The following is a 19,324-nucleotide window of genomic DNA, read 5'->3' on the forward strand; positions in this document are numbered from 1 at the left end:
GCATGGGTCCTTCCCATGGGCTACAGTTCTTCACAAACTGCTCCAGCATGGGTCCCTTCCATGGGGTGCAGTCCTTCAGGAACAGACTGCTCCAGCGTGGGTCCCCCATGGGGTCACAAGTCCTGCCAGCAAACCTGCTCCAGCATGGGCTCCTCTCTCCACGGGGCCACGGGTCCGCAGGTCCTGCCAGGAGCCTGCTCCAGCACGGGCTTCCCACGGGGTTACAGCGTCCTTCGGGCATCCGCCTGCTCCGGCATGGGGTCCTCCACGGGCTGCAGGTGGATATCTGCTCCACCGTGGACCTCCATGGGCTGCAGGGGGACAGCCTGCCTCACCATGGTCTTCACCAGGGGCTGCAGGGGAATCTCTCTGCTCCGGTGCCTGGAGCACCTCCTCCCCCTCCTTCTTCCCTGACCTTGGTGTCTGCAGAGTTGTTCCTCTCACATCTTCTCACTCCGCTCTCTCTGGCTGCAACTGCCACTCCCCTGTAACTTCTTTTCCCTTTCTTAAATATGCTACCACAGAGGCGCTACCACTGTTACTGATTGGCTCGGCCTTGGCCAGCGGTGGGTCCGTCTTGGAACCCGCTGGCATTAACTTTATCGGACATAGGGGAAGCTTCTAGCAGCTTCTCACAGAAGCCACCCCTATAGCCCCCCCGCTACCAAAACCTTGCCATGCAAACCCAATACAACAAGTAATGAAATGGATGTGAGATCAATAACTTATTGTCGTGGTTTAACCCCAGCCAGCAGCTAAGCACCACGCAGCCACTCCCTCACTTCCTCCCCCCCCCTCCCAGTGGGATGGGGAGGAGAATCGGGAAAGAAGGCAGAACTCGTGGGCTGAGATAAGAACAGTTTAATAACTAAAGTAAAATATAATACTAACAATAGTAATAATGAAATATAATACTAATAATAATTGTAATGAAAAGGAATATAACAAAAAAAGAAGAGGGGGGAAAAAAAAGAACAGTGATGCACAATGCAATTGCTCACCACCCGCTGACCAATGCCAGAGCCACGATCCGCCCCTCCCGGCCAACTCCCCCCTGTTTATATACTGGGCATGACATTCCATGGTATGGAATACCCCTTCGGCTAGTTCAGGTCAGCTGCCCCGGCTCTGCTCCCTCCCAGCTTCTTGCACACCTGCTTGCTGGCAGAGCATGGGAAACTGAAAAGTCCTTGGCTTAAGATAAGCGCTACTTAGCAACAACTAAAACATCGGAGTGTTATCAACATCATTCTCACACTAAATCCAAAACACAGCACTGTACCAGCTACTAAGAAGAAAATTAACTCTGTCCCAGCCGAAACCAGGACACTTATTATCTTTCCTTTCTGACTCTGTAGCATTTGCACAATAGGAAGCTGTAGAAGTTAATCAGAAAAACCCAAGGTATCTCCTGTTACTCTTGGCACATGCCTTTCAATGCATCTAGGGCTGTTCAGAATTAAAGTTCTGGCTGGATTATGCCGTGCTTTGCAGAGGTAGAAGGCAAGACTGCTCTTGAAAGGATGCACTGGGAGCTCTTCGGGGTATCCAGGTGTCACAGCTGAGACTGTTTAACCTCCCATTCCTGGCCAAGCCAGTTAAGTAGTTACATCCTTGTCTACAAAAATACTTGCAATAATATTGCAGAACCCTCCTGAATGAGGCTTCATGTTAAGAGAGGTAGCAAAGACAAAACCAGTGGAATTTAATGTGGTTGCCCAAAATATCCAACCGCTATTGTCTACTCTCCCAAGGCCATGAACACTGCTCGTTGTTTGAAGTAGGTTTTTCTCCGGGTTGCCCTTTCTTTCCTCCACAAGTCAAGAAACATTTATTTTTTACCAGGAGTAACATGCTTTACAGAATCTGGCACATTTGCATGTGGTGCAATCTTGTGAATGTTTTGTTGAGATAAGTGAGTGACAGCTTCCAGTTGGTGTTCTGCAGGAGGTGAGGGCTTCTTTCCAGAAGTGCTGACCATCTCAAAATAATTATATCCTCCTTGCAGAGCTCCCAGTCTGACATGTTATCTTATCCCCCCAGTACAGTAGGCTTGATATTCTGCTTCACCAGTTTATCTAACTAGTAGACTTAAGTAGCAGTTCTAGTTACAGGAAAAACTGTGCAAGGATTACATCTATCAGGGTTAGTGTTTGGTCTGTCTTGTCCAACTTTGTAACGGAAGGCTTGATTGTAAATTATTGTTAAATGCTGTTTTTCAGTTATAAGATCTTGTTACTGCTGGAATTCAACATGGGGTTTTTTTCCCATTTGTTAAACCAAAAGTGCAATTTTTCTTAAGAGAATGAGGTTCTGTTTTCTTCTTGTTTAGAGAAGTGTCAACAGTTAATGTCTTGCTATTTAATTTCATTATATCCCCTTGAAATCCTTTAAGAAACATGAATTATGACCATGACAATACTTTGCACTTCCATGGGTTTTACATCTTGGCAACTTGCAAAGATGTGTGAAATATAATTAAGATCTCCAGTAATCCCAAGATACCTGTACATATGCACTGGCTTTCTAGAAACAGTGTTATTTTTCCCAAAGTCATAGCTGTCCCTAAAAAAAAAAAAAAATAGAATATTAGGCTTAGCATGTGGCTCTTAACCTCCTTTAAGAACAGAAGTGGGGATCAATAAAAAAAATAAATGGCTTACATTGATAGGACTCCTAGATTTAAACAGAGATGGTCTCTGTTCTGTTTGCCTATGGGAATCCCATCATGCATTCAATTGCACTTTATGAAAAGCTGCTATAATCTTTTAACAAATTACTTTTAGAAAAGCCCTGAATCCATCATATCTCTCCTTTACTAGAGGAAAGCTGCCCTGACTTATATAGGTGGGGAAGTCCCACAGCATTTCCTGGTTGTTAACATAATACACCATAGCTTTTAAATACAGCATGTTAGAAAGACACGTGAATTTTGGAAAAATGCATAAGAAATCCTCCTTCCTTTAAATCAGGGCAAGGCTTAGGTCATAGATAAGGAATAAAAATTGTTCCTAACTCCATATTGGAATGGCTACAGGATGGACGTGTCCCTAGGAGGAACAGAGCTGGCATACTCAAATCCTTGCAGCCCAACATATGGGATGTGTCAGGAAAGCCGCTGTGCGGAGCGCTCAGGCTATCCTGACTTCTCAAGTGGAGTTTATTTCAGTGCTAAGATGTGAATGAGATTTGTTTTACTGATTAAGCCTGGGGTTTTTTGTTGTTGGGTTTTTTATTAGTAGGTGGCTCCCACACGATTGGTGTGAAATTACCATTTTCATTTTTTTATTGTTTCCTGGAGGAAATGTGCCCCAATTACCTGAGTTGTCACTAGCAGCCGTACCTGTCATGGGTCTCAGCAGAAAGGCAAAGGGGTGGCAATAACCTGAGCTCTTCAGATGAGGCTGAGGCATGTTGACAGGAACAGGAGAGCTTCCAAAGCCACTTATTTGTCCTAAAGTAGGCAAAATCCCTGTGACTCCAGGAAGAGTAATAGTTCTGTAATAACAACATTGGTCTGAAACAAGCTTTCAGCATCTGGCTCTGCCACAGAGATTCCTCTGTGTCCTTGGCAAATTGATTAATATCTGTGTCCCAGCTCCCTAGCTGTAAAGTAAGAAGGCACTTTAAGGATAAACTCCTTAATTGTTTTGAGTTGATCAGATATTATGGTGATGAAATTGTTGAGGTTATGCAATATCCTCTGTCAGCAGCACTGCATTTATCATGCAGAGCAAAATGATAGAAAAATATATTTCTTCTTCCAATACTCATGAAGCTGGCGGGCTGCCTCCTCCACCAAGGCAGGAGAAGGTGGCTGTGTGTTTGTCAGGAGGTAGAAGGCAGCACCAGCAAGCAGAGAAAATGCTGCAAGCTTCCTCCAGCACATATTTGCTTTCTGCATACTTGCAGAAACTGTGCTTTTCTTCCAACAGGTAAGGACTTGTACTAATGTGAGTCCATAACTAATTGTTGCCATGGGAAACAGAAATGGCCACCCACACTTTTATATCTAAATAGAGCTTGTGTTCAGACATTCTTCAATCTGTGTGTCAACATATGCACATAGTGTGTATATGTTTCTTCCCTGGTGTAGCATGGTCAAGTTGAGATAGGAAAGGTTGCTTTTAATGTTAAAGATTTTGGTAGCATCAGCAGCACCTGGGACACTGTGTCTATGGGGCTGCTCAAGTAGCTGAGATACCTAGAGTACTGCTTGGAGTTGCTTCAATTCATTGATGTGCTCAGAGCATATAGAAAGACACAGCCAGTCCTACAAAATTTTCACTTTTCTTTCTTTAGTTGTTCCCCACTGTGACCCTCCAAGCCCTTCTCCCCACCGAATAATATGATCCAAAAATAAAAATGGAAATGCTGGAGCTTTTCAAAGAAGAAAGTATTTTGTTTTGAATTATGAACCCATTTTTCCCCTTTTCTTGTACTCAGAAAAGACTGTATTGTCCTATGTGAAGTTTTCTAAAATACTTGTCGTGACACTTGCACCCGATTTAGAAAATCTCAGCTCAGATGACTAAAGTTTGGAGAAGTTGTGACCCAGACACCCACAGTGGCAGGTAGTGACTGAGGCATCTCTGCTGGGATAGGAGAAGGGGATGCCACAGGTCCATGGTTTCTGCTAACCAGCAGGTGCTTGTATCAATTCTAGATAGACTCTTTGACAGGTTAAATTTGACTTTTTTTTTTTTAAGCTGCTTAGTTTCTGAAAGCTTTTAGATATGCTATTGAAGCCAAGCTGCTTGCTAGCAAACTGCATTAGAAAGTCACTAGGGTCAAGAAGTGTAATTATTTCTCTATTTGTGTGTCAGCAGAGCAAGGACTTCTCTAAGTGTAGCTGCACCACCATCCTTTCAGAGAGGATGTGTGAAGCACCTTAAAACATATTGATGAAATGTTGTAGAAAATGCTGCATTGTCACTGGCTGAGCTGCACATTTGCTTTGGACTGTGAATTTGGCACTGTTTAATGATACAAAAGAAACACCAACACTTGAGGACAGGGAGGAAGCCAAGCATTGTACTCTAAACAGTCTAATCTGCCAATTCCTTCTGTGTACCCAAATACTGACTGGATTAATATAAATGTCAATTATAACATGTTAGGACAGCAAGCAAACACTTGTTTCTGTCTGGCATTTTTGTGGTGTGCATGAGCGCCTTTAGCACCAGCAGGTCCTTTCCTAAATAAAGGACAAGCCACAGGTGTCACACAAGCATGGGCCATAGTGATCCCTTAACTGTGTAGCTTTGCGTCTTATCAGGGTGGTCCCCTACTCTCCTTTTTTGTTTTGGGGTTTTTTTTTTTAGTCTGAAAAGATGGGGACTGTACATGTTATTAATCTAATTCAGTTATGATGGATGTACTAATGTAGACTTGGAATTTCAAGAATGAAGAGTTGACTACAGGCAACTAGATACTTAGTGGGATTTTGAAGTGATAGACATCTAATTGTTATACTGTTTGTATGCTTATATTTCCTTAAATTACAATTTTAATTTAAACTAAGATCTCCCATCCAACTAAAATCCTTTACCTATTATTGTGAAAGTAACAACTAACAATACTGAAAGTGAAAGTAGCAAATTAACATCTCCTCAAGAAGCTGACTGTTCTGCATTACCTAGCTTTCTAAGACTGAGTAATTTACTAAGGAAAAGACATTACTAAAAGTATGTGAATATAAAACCTATTTTATAAAAAGTTTTACTCTTTCTAAATGGTCTTAAAGAACTTTAAGAATTAGTTAAACCAAATTGCTTAAATGCAGGCAGAAGACGGTTCAAGCTACAAAAGATTTTAATGATCCTGAAAAGTATCTTTCAGCAAAATATCAATATTGCAGACTTAAAAGAACAATTTTAATTGTTTTTCCACCCTCGAGGTAGCTTGTCTAGCTGTTATCTGTATTTTTGATGAGTTACCTTAATATTTTGTATGTGCTATGTGGGCCACTTAGAGATCTATGAAAAGAAAAACATTTTAAGTAGATAAATTGCTGGCTTCAGTTCCTTGAAATTACATAAAAGTATCCAGATATTTGTCATATTATAGTTGTGATTGTAGAACCATGCGCACAATGGGAGTTTCTAATTGACTGCATTTTTCTTTCACTTTGTAAGATACCTTACTGAAGTATCATAGACTCATTTAGGTTGGAAAAGACCCTTAAGATCATTGAGTCCAACCATAAACCTAACACTGCCAAGTCCACCACTAAACCATGTCCCTAAGCACCACATCTACGTGTCTTTTAAATACCTCCAGGGATGGTGACTCAACCACTTCCCTGGGCAGCCTGTTCCAATGCTTGATAACCCTTTCAGTGAAGACATTTTTCCTAATATCCAATCTAAACCTCCCCTGGCGCAACTTGAGGCCATTTCTTCTTGTCCTATCCCTTGTTACTTGGGAGAAGAGACTGACACCCACCTCGCTACAACCTCCTTTCAGGTAGCTGTAGAGCGATAAGGTCTCCCCTCAGCCTCCTTTTCTCCAGGCTAAACACCCCCAGTTCCCTCAGCTGCTCCTCATAAGACACTGTCATCTGCAAACTTACTGAGGGTGCACTCAATCCCCTCATCCAGATCACTGCTTACTCCTCTCTCCCCCCCCCCCGGCAGGATGGGGAGGAGAAAATGCAACAAAAGACTCGAGGGTCAAAACAAGGGCAGGGAGGGATCACTCGCCAATTATGGTCACAGGCAAAACAGACTCGACTTGGGGAAAAAAAAATAAAGATATTAAACAGAACTGGCCCCAATACTGAGCCCTGGGGAACACCACTTGTGACCGGCCGCCAACTGGATTTAACTCCATTCACCACAACTCTTTGGGCCTGGCCATCCAGCCAGTTTTTTACCCAGCAAAGAGTACACCCGTCCAAGCCATGAGCAGCCAGTTTCTCCAGGAGAATGCTGTGGCAAACAGCATCAAAGGCTTTACTAAAGTCCAGGTAAACAACATCCACAGCCTTTCCCTCATCCACTAAGCAGGTCATCTTGTCATAGAAGGAGATCAGGTCAGTCAAGCAGGACCTGCCTTTCATAAACCCATGCTGACTGGGCCTGATCACCTGGTTGTCCTGTACATGCCGTGTGATGGCACTCAAGATGATCTGCTCCATAACCTTCCCCAGCACCGAGGTCAGACTGACAGGCCTGTAGTTCCCCGGATCCTCTTTCCGGACCTTCTTGTAGATGGGTGTCACATTGGCTAACCTCCAGTCAGCTGGGTCCTCCCCGGTTAGCCAGGACTGCTGATAAGTGATTGAAAGTGGCTTGGTGAGCACTTCTGCCAGCTCCCTCAGTACCCTTGGGTGGATCCCATCCGGCCCCATAGACTTGTGTGTGTCTAAGAGGTGTAGCAGGTCGCTAACCATTTCCCCTTGGATTATGGGGGCTTCATTCTGCTCCCTGTCCCTGTCTTCCAGCTCAGGGGGCTGGGTACCCTGAGAACAACTGGTCTTACCATTAAAGACTGAGGCAAAGAAGGCATTAAGTACCTCAGCCTTTTCCTCATCCTTTGTCACTATGTTTCCCCCTGCATCCAATAATGGATGGAGATTCTCCTTAGCCCTCCTTTTGTTGCTAATGTATTTATAGAAACACGTTTAATTGTCTTTTACTGCAGTAGCCAGGTTAAGTTCTAGTTGGGCTTTGGCCCTTCTAATTTTCTCCCTGCATAACCTCATGACATCTTTGTAGTCCTCCTGAATGGCCTGCCCCTTCTTCCAAAGGTCAAACTGTTGGGTTTTTTTTCCTGAATTCCAGCCAAAGCTCTCTGTTCAGCCAGGCTAGTCTTCTTCCCCGCTGGCTTGTCTTTTGGCACATAGGGATGGCCTGCTCCAAGAAGATGGATTCTTAAGAGAATGGTTTTTAAGAGAATGGTTTACTTTAAAGTATGAAACGTAATACATAAATATGACATCTAGAATATGTTCATAATCCTTTTGCTGAACTTATCTTTTGAAACATGAAGAAAAATTTGTAATGAAACAGTCTCTTAAATAACTGAGAGTCACGCTTAGTTGTGTTTTCAACAACAAAATCCTGCTATTTAAAGGGCTTGCAAAACAGTTGTCAAAACAGTTGTTTTGACTTTTTTTTACTGTAGCTTGTTCTGATTTTATTTTCATCCATTACTGTGAACTTTGTGTTGAGCTTAACCCAAAGGTTTCCTGTGTTCCAGCTTTTTAAGCTACCTAACCTGTTGTCGTGGTTTAAGCCCAGCCGGCAACAAAGCACCGCGCAGCCGCTCGCTCACTCCTCCCCCCTGGCGGGATAGGGAGGAGAAAATACAACAAAAGACTCGAGGGTCGAGACAAGGACAGGGAGGGATCACTCACCAATTATGGTCACAGGCAAAACAGACTCGACTTGGGGAAAAATAAATCAATTTAATTTGTTACTAATCAAATCAGAGTAAGATAATGAGAAATAGAACCATATCTTAAAAACACACCTTCCTCCCACCCCCATCAGCTTTGCTCCCAATTCCTCTACCTCCTCCCCCACCAGTGGCACAGGGGGGCAGGAATGGGGGTTTCGGTCAGTTTGTCCCACATTTTTTCTGCTACTCCTTCCTCCTTGGAGGGAGGACTCCTCACACTCTTCCCCTGCTCCAGCATGGGGTCCCTCTCACGGGGGTCAGCCCTCCATGAGTTTCTCCAACTCAAGTCCTTTCCACACACTGCAGTCCTCCATGAACTGCTCCAGCGTGGGATCTCCCACAAAGTCACCAGCCTTTTCCAGGCCCAGCCACCTGCTCCAGCACAGGGTCCTCCACGGGCTGCAGGGGAATCTCTGCTCCACCATTAACCCTCCATGGGCTGCAGGGGGACAGCCTGCTGTCTCACCACGGGCTGCAGGGGAATCTCTTCTCCGGCACACCTCCTCCCTCTCCTTCTTCACTGACCTCAGTGCATGCATGGTTGTTTCTCTCACATCCCACTCCTCTCTTCACTGTAGCTCTTTTTCTTCCTCTCCTCCTCTTCACTATAGCAGCTACAGCTGCTGCTGCTGCTGCTGCTGCTCTTCTTCTTCTACCCTTTTTTTTTTTTTTTTCTTTTTCTTAGCAGTCTTTTCCCTTTCTTAAATATATTATCACAGAGGTGCTACCGCCGTTGCTGATTGGCTCAGCCTTGGCCAGAGGCAGATCTGAGTTGGAGCCAGGGAAGCTTCTAGCAGCTTCTCACAGGAGCCACCCCTGTAGCCCCTCCCCCACTACACAAACCCAACACACCTGTGTAAATACATTAGGGCTGTTCTAAACCATTAAAAACAAGAGGAGATGGATATGTGCAAAGTTCAAATGTGTTCTGCTGGCTTTTATTATCAGTGTGATTCATGTGTTAAATAGTTTGTTGTTCATAAAACACAGCAAAATACAGCAAATGAAATCTCTCTAGAGGAGACAGAAATATATATTGGGTGTTTCAGTTTGGTGTTGTGAGAGATTTCTTACTGGAAGGGGCTAGGTTTTTTCCATTTGTGTGTTTTCATTTTTATTTAAAATTATTTTTGGTGTACTTGAAATGGTGTGTGTCGAAAGCTGTGGAAATGGAAATCCTTCTTTCATCCTCAAAAATGAAATAGTGTGGGAAGTTAAAATATATGCTTCCAGGACAGGGGTAGATCACTAAACAGGATTCAGTCTTCCTGCTGAATCAGTTTCTCACCTCTTTCTTTTATTTCCCGAGACCTCCAGCTTAATTTCACATTGCATGCAGAATCAGTGAATAAAAGTGTTTAAAAAAGTTAAAAAGCCTGAAAGATGACATTTCTTGGGCCAGATACAGAGTGATGCTCCTGTCTCTGGACGGAGGCTGACAGCTCTTCCTTAAAACCAGCAGGCACAGTGTGCCAAACCAGTAAAGCCGTGTGGGAGAGTACAACTGTTCAGGAAAGTATATAAAATCTAGTTGTCAAGTGTGATTGTCTGTTTTTTTGTGGGTTTTTTTTCATCTTGAATTATCATTAGCGTGCAGACGTAGAACAGTAGATACTTAAGAAGCAAGCATAATAAGAGGGAGTCCATCTAAATCTGTGTAAGGAAAAGTTAATCCCTTAGAGGTATAAGGGAGGCGGCACTTGCATGGACAAGCAGGCTAGGAAACAGAGAGCAGGAGTCAGTGAAGGGAGGTGGCTACAGAAGTTGCTCGGGCATCTGTGCTGGGACCTGTTCTTTTCTACATATTCATAAACAACTCTGCAAAGGAGGCGAATGCTGAGGTAACAAGAAGTTTGCCGATGCTCCACTAAGCAACTTAGAACCATAAAGGGCTGGCTGAAGAGCTGCAGAAAGGCCTTACAAGGCAAGTGTCTGGGTAATAAATCAGCAAATGAAATTCCATGTAGATAAATGTAGAACGATGCTTGTAAGCAAAATACAACCCTAATGTGGCATATAAATTCACAGGCTCTGAACTTTATGACTCAGAACTGGGATTTTGCAGTTGTGGCAGGCTGTCCCCTGAGAAGGTCAGCTCTGCTCGTCGCAGCTCCACTCTTCCCTACCCCAAAAACATGCAGCAGAGCTGGAAAAATGCAGAGAAGGCCAACAAGGATGAGCAAAGGTCTGGAACAGATTCTGTGCTGGAGACAGCTATGGTCCTATTCCTCAGTCTAGAAAAGAGATAATGGGGAGGAGGAAACATGATAAATGGCATAGGGAGGTGCATTGGGATCGTTGTCTCCCCTAATAGAAAAAACAGGAAATACCAAGCTAGGAAAAGGGATGTGCAGAGCAAAAAAAAAAAAGGTGGTTCTTCATGTAATCCACGATTAGGCTCTAACTCTCTGCTGAAGCTGTGGATCCTTAAGTTTACATAAGTGCAAAGAGGTGCTGAAAAAAGGACACCCACTGGGTGTTACTTCATGTGTGGAAGTGAGACGCAGCTCAGGACATCTCTGAAGCAGCATGTTACACGTGCACCTTGCTGCTGTATGCTTCCCCAGGGACCTGCTGCTGATTGCTCTGGGAGGTGGGATACCAACGAGGTCTTCCTCAGTGTGGCCTTTCCTAAGCTGTAATTCCTCAGATGCCCCTAAAATCAATGTCCTGAAATGAAGAACCAACAGCCTCAACAACAAAGGTGTCTTTCACGTGTACTCTCAAAGACTGCAGCTGGGATGTTGGGTGCAGATACTATCTGATGGCAGTGCACAGGTTGCATCAGAGCCATACCCTGAAGGGAAGAAGCCTGTTGGTGTAGCTAATTTTACACTGTGTTCCAGTGTGTGCAGAATAATGAAAGTAATTCTGGTTGGGTCTAGTCCATTTTATACTAATTATTGCATCTGATACAAGGTTTCTGGAGTAACATGGCCAAAAATAGTGTTGAGACAAATACTACACAGCCAATTTTTAAAAGAAAGCAATAAGAGTAAGGGTCACAAAAGTCTTACTTTTCCATGGACGTTTCCTTTTTCTGCCAACCTTATGCTAGAGTTCAAAGACGTTATGCCTAAGTGAAAGTTCAGTTATTGAGCAGGAGTAATAGAAAAATAGTGCAGAATCAGTGCAGCTCCTGTGTTGGTATGTCCTCCTTCATTCTGGTATTTGTGCTATTTCCACAGAAAATATTAGAAATAGTCAAGTCTCTAGTCAGCTTCAGGGAGGCTTCTTTTCTGCTTTTGATATGAAATGAGTACCATTTCAGTTAGAGTAAAAAAAGGGGGGGGCGGGGGATGGACGCCAGAAGAAAAACTTAAGAACATTTCAGAACAAGGATGGGCAGCGCTCAGCGTCTCTTCTGGTAGTTCCTTCTGCAGCCAGATTTTTTCAGCTGAGGAGGCTTTATCCCTCCTCAGGAACTGCAGTTATGTCCAAGAACACATGCTCTTGGCAGTGAGCTGGTGCCATCTGATGTAGCTGGAGAACTGAAAATAACTGTTCTAAGGGAAAAACTTCAGACATAAAAGACTTTAGGCATGGTTATCTACTGTTGTTAGGTTTTAGTGTATTTTGTGTGATTAGAGAATTGGAGGGTTTGGGTTTTTTTCTTTCCTCTCAAAAATAAGCAGCTGAACAGTTTACCCACAAAGATAATACAGGACATAGTGAATTGTATCAAACCTGCTGTCACTTGTGAAATCTGGATTCTCTCTCCGCCTTTTTGAATTATGTGGAAAAAATTCAGTCATTGAAATCAATGTTCAGTCTTTGTTTTATACTCTTTTGTAAGTGCAGTTGGCTTATTTTCCAATTTCTTCATTTATGTTAAAGGCAAAGTTGTACAGCTAACCATAATGTTGGATAAATAGTTATCAATAAAACCTTAGCACATTTGGTGAAAAAAAAAAATGCAGTGTTTGGATCAGCACATTGTTTTAACAGGATGTGCTGCTTTCAAATAATTGTTTGCAGTGCCCGTTAATTTAAAGCAATCTCACCAGCCACAGCTGTGGGAGGATTATGACCTGGTCACCGGTCCAAGGCAAGATGCAATGTAATTTAAAAAGAAAAAAATCCCTAGTCTATACTAGTGTTACAATTTGATTTAAAATAAGTGAAATAGTTTATTATTATAAGTAGCATAGCATGTTATAAGTGATCTTTAAAAAGCTCTTGATGTCTTCATATACAGTGCAGACTTGGTAGCAGAACCATATATATATAGATAAAAATTACCAAAATGTGCACTTCTTATAGAGGACCTTGCATTTGAGATTATCAAAATACTTTATAGATTAATAGAAATTTAATATAGAATCACAACAACATGTTTCATAAGTATTATTTTTGTTTAACAAATGAGGGAAACAGAAATACAGAGAAACAGTGATTTTTCAGAAATCTTAAGGGGAATGTGATGGTTGAGAGTGTGGTGGCTTGGCAGAGAAAAAACTTAAATCCTAATAGAGAGCCAGGTTTCTCATTTTACTAGGTTTCACATTTTTCTCTTATATTAGTAATAAAGATGATTTTTTTAAAAGTATGAAGTATATTGATAGATTATGATCCAGTAATACTGTGAACAACCTTTTTTTGACTTTTCAGTTACTAGAAGGGAAGATTAATAGATCCTTGTGTACACAAGTCAAATCTGGTGTTTTGAGGAGTGGAAGAAAATTTCTCGTGTTGTTTTTATTTTATGTTTTACTTCAGATACTATTCCCCTCACTGAAAGCATGAAATAGAGAGATTTTGTGGTGCTTATATCACTCTTCAGATTTTATTAGCTCTTATTCCGCTGAGATCAAAAATTCCTGGCAAGTAACATCTTGACAGTTTCACTTATTTACCATATATAATTTATGAGAATACTTTGGCTTTTCTGAAACAGAGATGTGTTTATGGAATGATATGAAGGATGTCTGAAACCTGAAAAAATATGCAAAATGTGCAAAGAAAAAAGTGTTACGGTATGGATCATGCTGTTTAACAATGGTGAATTCATGAAGGTGTGCTCTCTACAGATCCTCACACCAGGATGCTTCTTGAAAGATTGTTCAATGCCACATGAGAGAGGAGAAAACAGAAAAGGAGAAGAGGTGGATGACAATGTGTGAGATTAAAGTCTAACCACATAGTGGACCGCATTATTGAGAGCATTGCAAGCAGGTCAAGGGAAGAGATCGTTCCTCTCTGTTCCACACTGGTGTGTTGTGTCCTGTTTTCTTATGGTGTGGGACTTCTCAGCAGAAGACAACGACAGACCAGAATCCAGTGGATGGCCACTACGCAGATGGAGGGCTGGAACACTTGGCATACAGGAGGCTAAAGAAACAGGGCTTGTTTAACCTGAAGAAGACGGGTCAGGTTTCTGTTTTTTGCGATCATTAGTACAGCAAGGGCAGTTACGTGTAAGGTGGAGCCAGTTTCTTCTCAGAAATACACACAGAAGAACAAGGGACAGTGGTCACAAGCTGCAACAGCAAACATCTGCTTGGACATAAGGAGAAAATTCTTCCCCAGCAAGTGGTTAAGCACTGGAGCAGGCTTTGCTAGAGAGGCTGCAGGATCTCTGTCTTTGGAGATATTCAACATGGGCTTGGGCAAGGTCCTTAGCAGCCTGATCTAACTTTGAAGTTGGCCTTGCTTTGAAGCTGAACTAGGTAGCTACCAAAGAGACTTCCCATTTAAATTATTCTGTGCTTGTGTGATCCCAGATGGGCTGACATGGTGGGTAGTCAGAGGTGGCCTGTATTGAGGACCTGATACCCAACCATTTCATAAACAGAGAGCAAGCCCTCTGCATAAGGTGGAGTTGTATGTAGATATGTCCACACAGGTTGCTATAATCTTTTAGTAAGGATTAATTACAATTACATCATCTGATATATATTAAATTCAAAGGTAGGAACAGCATATCTGTGTTCTGAATGAACAACATTCAGAGTTTACTGATTTTCAGTTGCATTAGTATTTAAATACTTGTAGGAGCAAATTTTCAGAAGTGCTCTGTACTGCAGTTTACAGTCCTATAAAGTTAATTTATTAATCTCTGTCAGAACATTTAAACATTTTAAATTTCAAAGGATTAAGTATGGCTGTTAGGCCCTAATTTCATTCTATAAGGAGCTGAGAACCCTTTGCACCCAACAACACTCAAAATTAAAGGCTCTTCCTGGATTTATTTTACTGCTTGGGGGAAAATTGCCAGAATTGTTAAGTGGTTTAGGGAAGCTAATGCTAGAAAATGGTAAGCTGTGCTGAAGGACGCCAATTCTGCCAGATCCATGGCTCTGAGTGCTCAATGAGCAAAACATGGAAATGCAAACAAAGAAAATAATGGAAGACCAGAGCAATTAAAAAAGGTGAACTGAGTATGAAACTTTCTGGAAAAAGGAAGGATAAATGAAGAAGACTGATACTGCTTTTCCCTGCATATGAATGCAAAATGGGTTCCAGCAAAAAGTATTTTAGTCCTTTTCTAGTGGAAAAAAGGAATTTGTAGCAACTACATATTTTTAGTGTAAAACAATGTGACAACAAGGCAGGATATATTTTTAGTTGATAAACATCCAAAGCTCTATATGAGCTCTATACATCATCAGTAGGAACCCATTCCTATGCTTTTGAAATTTGGGTTCAAGACATAAAATGCATTAATGCTTTGAGTTAGGTTGCCTTCAGAAACAAGCAAACAAACTCTGTTCAGATTTAGGAAATAGTAAGTTTCTCACCACGCTGAATGTGTGATTTGACCTTTCTGTCTGCTGTCACAATCTGGACAGTCTTGTTTATGCTTTGAAGAATGATTAAGGATCTTTATTAAGATGATTCTCTAAAAAGTAGATATATTCCACTCTGAGAACAAATCATGGCTTAAGTCCATCAGGCTCTTGATGCCTTGACATGATCTTATGAGCAGACACAATGGAATCTACATACAGTATTGTCATGGAAATTTGAGATGTTTGTTTCTATGTCAGAATAGTGAGCCCTAAATCTCTGCCTGTCATAACTAATTGTTGATTTATGACATTCATCCTGGATATGATAAGCTGTTCCATTTGTTAACAGGACTTCATAATTCTCATAATTATGGCCTTTCCTTCTTAATGAGTGGCACCATTTTTTACTGACAGAGGCACAAGCATTTAAAATAATGTTTTTCAGATTTGTTTTCTTTTGTGAGGAATAGTAAGAGGTTCCAGGGAGACAGTAAGATTTATTGTTGGAAACACTCTTGGTGGGTTTAGAGATGTGCAACTATCATTTTCCTAGTCTTGCTGCCAGATGTCCAAGAAGCCTGTTTCCAAATGTTATTATGGTGACAAACCTGCAGCGAATCAGCAGAATTTCGTACATTGTTCTACAGATATCCATTTTTCCAGCTCTGTTTTGAACTGTGTGAAACTCTTTGGTATAAGACAAAAAGAAAACTAGTGTATGGAAGAAGATTAGGAAAAAATAAACATCATTTGGCCACTAGATGGAAACAGAAGCAGCAAGTATGCATATGTGTGTGTTAACTATATATATTTGCATATTCACCTGAATATTTTAATCTCTTATCTTCACATGAATATAGAGAGAGTAAATAAAGTAATTTTTAGTATTACAGTTCAAGTCAAGAATGAACTGGACAGCAGAATATGGTTGGAGTAGACTAAAAATGCATACAAGAGAGATGAAATAAAAAGGGGAAGGGTAAGAATACCAATACGAAGGAAATCAAACTCAGGGAAGCTCTAAAAAATGCTGTAAACCATGAAAGCAGCATAATGCTGGCTCATCAAGAGGGGCAGAGTCTATATCTTCTTTTTTTTTTCCTGTGTTGTTAGATTTTACCAATTTTTTGTTCCTTTGCAGCAACAAGGAAAGAAGTCATCTTGGGTCTTCGAATGTGTCAGGAGTGATTTTCTGTGAGGAAGCCTTGCTTCTGAAAAGCCTTAGAAGTTCTCACCACATCTCCAAATATTACTGTTTTCATCCAAAGTTGAATCTCTGAATCCCATATCATTAAACTAAAGAACCACAGCCTGCTTAGTTAACAGTTAAGCAGCTGTTCTGCATGGTCCCTATTGAGTCATGGAATCATTCAGTCACAGAATAATTTAAATTGGAAGAAAACTCTTCAGGTCTCTAGTCCAACCTCCTGCTGAAAGCAGAGCTGATTTTGAAGTTAGATCAGGTTGCTCAGAGCTTTGTCAAGTTTTGAATGTCTCCAACGATGGAGATTCCGCAAATTCTCTGGCAAACCTATTCCTGTCCTTGACCACTGTGGGGAAAAAAATATCTTTGTCTAACCAGAATTTCCCTTACAGCAACTTCTGTTGCCTTCACCAGTTCTTAAACTCTCATGGTCTCCACAGCCAAAGCTGCTGTAGATCTTCATGTTCCCTACCAGCTGTTCCATAATTGCAGGTCCTGCAAAGCATTTCCCTCAGTTGGCCTGTCCAGTGTCTGCAGTAAAAAATTGTCACTGAGGGACTCAAATCACCAGGATTTTGAAAGTAAATCTTCCTCACCTAACATTTCTGGGGAAATTTTAGACATCTGTAGATAGAGATGCTTTGGAAGATAGAATGATGGTAACACAAGAATGATGGGCACACTTCAACTATGATTCAGCTCATTCTAAAGTAGATGTTATATGAATTGTGCCTATTCCTCTCCACTGATTATAAAGGCTGCTGACTGTACTACATACATCATGGATATCTAAAACTGAATGAAATGAATCTCACCTTTGCTGACTCTTATATAGATGACCACATCTTTCTGTTGCTTGTGGATATTGAAATCCATTCTGCAAGTCAGAGTACAAACTTACTGAATATGATAGATGCTATATTTTGAAGTACCTATCCTTTAGGAATGTTGTTGTGGCATTAACAGCAACATATTTACTGATTTAACATTCACAAGAATGTACCTTAATTTAGCACAAAACTTTTATTGGCACTAAATATCCTGTTCCTCTGCTCTGAAATGTTTGCAAAGCCTTTTAAATTAATGTAGGTTATAAGGGCTTTCTCATTCGTTGTGCACATTTGCCGACATGTTGATAACTTTGCTGTTTCTGTTCCACAGTGACATATTATAATGTTTGGCTGGATTAGGCAGTATGAATTTGTTGTTCATTCTATGCAAGCCTAGATAGAGCTTTAACAACTGTTGATAGAAAAGGTCTGTCACGGACAGGTACGTGGAAAAACGCCAATCTGACTGGGAGTTCAAAGGAAAGCAAAAGAAATAATTTTCTGGCATCTTGGAAAGAAATCTGAATCTGTTTGCACAGATACGCTGGCCTTCTGGAGAAGGTTCACAGGTTCTTCTCTTTCTGTTTCAATGTGTATAAAAATTAATAGAAATTGAGTGAAAAGGTGTTTTTAGCTTGCAGCCTTCCTTTCCCTGCCGAAGAGCCTCATTCTCAAACCAGGCTAAATATCCCTCCCTAATTAGTAGCAGATGCAGCAGTGCATGCATAAGCGTGTGTCAAGAGGATATTTGGAAATCATAGCAGAAGGTACCGTGCCAGATAGGAAAGGAATATGTGAAGCTGAAGCAGGGAGTTGTTAGGAGAGTTCAACAGTTGTTTTGTAAAGACAGAGAGGGAAAGGGGACAGCTGTTACTGGTTTTTAGGTAACGCTGCAAATCAAGCACATGACCCCTGCTTCTCTTCAGCAGAGGTCTTCATCTGTTATTTAGATGTGTCAGAACTGCATAGGACTTAAAAGAGACACCTCCATAATTCATCTTCAAAAATCTCTTAAAACATTTAGATTTTTCCTCCTGTCTCCAAATTCATAAGCCTTTTAGTAGTATTTTTTCTCTTGCTATCACATTGTTGTGTAAAAGAGACAGACCAACTGCAAAGATATTAATTGACTGTATACCAAGACAGACAGTAAAACTGCCTCCTACAAAGAACAGAGAGGCAGACAGAATTAAAGAGAAAATATTTTTCTGTCACCTCTTTTAGCAATGCTACTACTATTCTTTTATTATTTATATTACTTCTAATGATGTTAAAAATACAGTAATAGATAGTATATTTTTTAATGTAAGTTCAGAATTGTTATTGGGCACTTAAATGTACTTGCACCAATCTCAACATACTTAGCTCTTCAATTTCAAATGCATCATAATGCTAAATCTCAAAAGTCTTTTTTAGTTTTAGGTGGTGTTGGTTTTTTTTTTATTTTAGAATAGTACCACTGATAAATATTTGAAGTTACATTGCAAGGTTTCTATCAGTCTCGCTCAACACCATGACTACAGTCCTTTATGTACCGGATAGACTGTGATTTACAAATACTGACCTTTTCAGTGCAATATTTTTTTACCAACCTTTGTAGCCTAATCCAAAATAGTTTAATTTTATTATCAGAAAAAGAGATTAAAAAGGTATTTTTAAATATAATTGGAGAAGTAGGATCAATCTTATGGGTCATGAGTGAATATAGGAGTGCAGAGCCTTGGGTGGGCACTTGACCCACAACAGCGTGACCAAGGGGGTAGAGTGGCACCTCTGGTGCCATATGGATAAGTAGTGTCAAGCAGTATTGATGCAGCTCTTCTGTCCGTTTCCCATTCTGAAGTGCTCTGTGGAGGAAGGATGCTTCCAGGAAACCTGGCCTTGCATTTCCCCAAAGCCACTAACACAGTTTTCAGTGTTAGGAATGTGGGAATGAGGTTGGCAGCCCTGCTACTTGCAATGTCAAGCATTGTCAGAAATACATCATTTTTATTCTCCTTTGGGAATATCATAACTGCTGGCATATGGTCCCCGCTTTCCTCATTGTTTTTCTGCATAATGAAAAGAGAGGAGACAGACTTCACAGGGGCAAGGAGAACTCAACTGTGGCCTGACAAACCCATAAAGCCCTGTGTGAGGGTTACAAAATAATG

The sequence above is a fragment of the Gymnogyps californianus genome, unplaced genomic scaffold (assembly GCF_018139145.2).
Source record: "Gymnogyps californianus isolate 813 unplaced genomic scaffold, ASM1813914v2 HiC_scaffold_109, whole genome shotgun sequence".
Lineage (NCBI taxonomy): Eukaryota > Metazoa > Chordata > Aves > Accipitriformes > Cathartidae > Gymnogyps > Gymnogyps californianus.